Source organism: Helianthus annuus, chromosome 9, assembly GCF_002127325.2.
Source record: "Helianthus annuus cultivar XRQ/B chromosome 9, HanXRQr2.0-SUNRISE, whole genome shotgun sequence".
Taxonomy (NCBI): Eukaryota; Viridiplantae; Streptophyta; class Magnoliopsida; order Asterales; family Asteraceae; genus Helianthus; species Helianthus annuus.
Genome location: NC_035441.2, coordinates 181,952,471 through 181,954,794, shown reverse-complemented (window position 1 = coordinate 181,954,794; position 2,324 = coordinate 181,952,471). Strand labels below are relative to the sequence as shown.

The following is a 2,324-nucleotide window of genomic DNA, read 5'->3' as shown; positions in this document are numbered from 1 at the left end:
AGATTAATTTTGAAATCTCATGCCATGAAAATATTATATGACACCGTACTTAAATTTGATTTTCAACCAATCAAAATAAACCCTAAAGATTCCAGAAAATAATTCACTGCTAGAAATAAAAATTTATGAAACTAGATTTCTTTAATAAAAACTTATGAAATCAAGATAAACAAACCCAAATTAATCACTAGAACATGTGAATTAGGGTTAATTCACAAACTACAGAACTAAAAAATATTCACTGTACAATATTTTTCAAACTTGAAATCGCAACCAATGACCAAACTGAACCCTAAAATAGGTTTATATTTGTTGTATAATTGGTCTAGAACAGTGAATTCAAAGAAATTAACAAACCTGGAACCGAATGGAAATTGCAAAGTTTGTAATAAAACCTGGATTAATCTCTGAATCGTATGAGAACTATCAGATAAACCTATTTGCGGGTTACACGCAATGATTTATCGGATTAGACAGAGATCAATCTTGAAGGAATTGGATTTGATGATTCTGTGATGAAAAGAACGCACTCAGTAACCAAGAAACTGACGTATGTTGAGCCTTTTTCTTTTTGTGCGTGTCCCTTGTTCTGTTCAATCGAAAAACACCAGAAGTCTCCCCTGACTTCATAATATGGCCCAAAAAAAACATCTCAATTTATTGGCCCAATATTAAATTTAGAACATTAGTTACCAACTAATTTGGATTATATTATTATGTTTAAAAATAATTAAGTTTAAAACCAATATTAAGTTAAAACTAATTAGGCCATGTAAATTAATTTTATATAACAAACTCAAATAATATTAGGATTAAATTGAGCCCGCACTCCTACGTCACCAAACTCGTTTAATCTCTAATATTATTTCCTCGATTGACAAATTAATCCAATACCCTAAAACCGTTGATGACACTAAAATTACCAACAGTATCTAACTCTAATAAACTAATGTTGGTTAAAATAAGTAAATAAGTGATGAATGAGAGCTAAATCATTAAAAGTTATCCATGGCACTAATAATTGAAATTTGATAAAACGTTAAAAGTTATTCATGACTAGGGGTGTTCAACATCGGATTATCCGCTTTTCGGATATTCGAAAATCGGATATCCGAAAATTTCGGATAGCGGATATTGACATCCGAATCCGAATCTGAAAGTTCGGATATCCGATTTTCGGATATCCGAACTTTCGGATTCGGATTCGGACATCCAAACGGATAATCCGAAATTAAAAAAAAAAAACAAAAAAAAATCATTTTTCTGTGTAAATGACGAGTGAACCTGTTTCAAACCACCAATTCAACCATCTAAAACATCAAATAACATTCAAATTTAAACAGTTCAGTAACCAATTCAAAACAAATCAAAGTTTCAAAACAAACCACAAACATTTAAAACAAGACATAAAATCCAAAAGTAGTTCGACAATTAATCAATAAAAACGATAAACATCCATAAGCGCTTGTAAACATCCATCCCTTTTAAACCTGCAATTCCACCTTTCAAACCTGCAATTTCGCAATAACATAATATATATAATATACACACACAATGTATCAATAATATCAAATCTAGTAAAGCATGTTACCTTATGAAGCAGAAATTGAAAGTATCCAGATGAAGATTCGAAACTCAAAAACCAAAGATTAGCCAAGTATCTACCATCAATTTCTTACTTTTACTGTAGTTTTTTTTTCGAAAAAATAAAATAAATCAGAACCGTAACTTACCGTCGGACAGAAAGCCTTCGTTGACCAGAGATGGAAGGTGGAAGAAGGGTGAGATCGAAGATGGGAGATTGATAGGCGAGACTGCGACGGCGTATTATTTGTGAAAAAAAGAAACCCTAGATAGTGAAAGAAATAAGAATGGTGAAGGTTTGTGAATGCGTGTGGTGTATAGTTAGTTTAGGTTAATGTGTTAGGTAAAAAGGTAATGGATATTAAAAACCTATAAACTAGCAACATAACTATGCATAATGTTGTTGTACTTTTAGCTTTGGGAGTTTTTCAAAAAAAAATTGAAATTTTTATTTTTAACCCTAAAGTTTTAATCTTTGACAATTTAACTTTAAAGTTTTAATCTTTGGTAATTTAACCCCTTTGATTAGTTTTATTTTTCATTTCTAATTCAAAAGTTTCCATCTTATACAATTTAACCCCTTTGATTAATTTGATTTTTCAGTTCTAACTCAAGAGTTCCATCATTTGCGATTTAACCACTTTGATATTTTTTTACTTTTAACCCAAAGCTTTTCATCTTTTGCAACTTTGGTCTCTTACTTTTCATATATCGCGAAGTGTTGTAATCTTGGCTTTGGA

The 2,324-nt window shown here is 30.6% G+C and overlaps 1 long non-coding RNA gene across 1 annotated transcript; it reads right to left on the bottom strand.

Moving 5' to 3' along the window:
- Nucleotides 1-1,309: 1,309 nt before the first annotated feature.
- Nucleotides 1,310-1,899, bottom strand: LOC110875081. The gene is made up of 3 exons (XR_004868144.1): nt 1,734-1,899; nt 1,592-1,661; nt 1,310-1,511 (listed from the first exon to the last, which is right to left on the bottom strand). It is a non-coding gene; the product is annotated as an uncharacterized LOC110875081 (long non-coding RNA).
- Between the last annotated feature and the right edge of the window lie 425 nt (nt 1,900-2,324).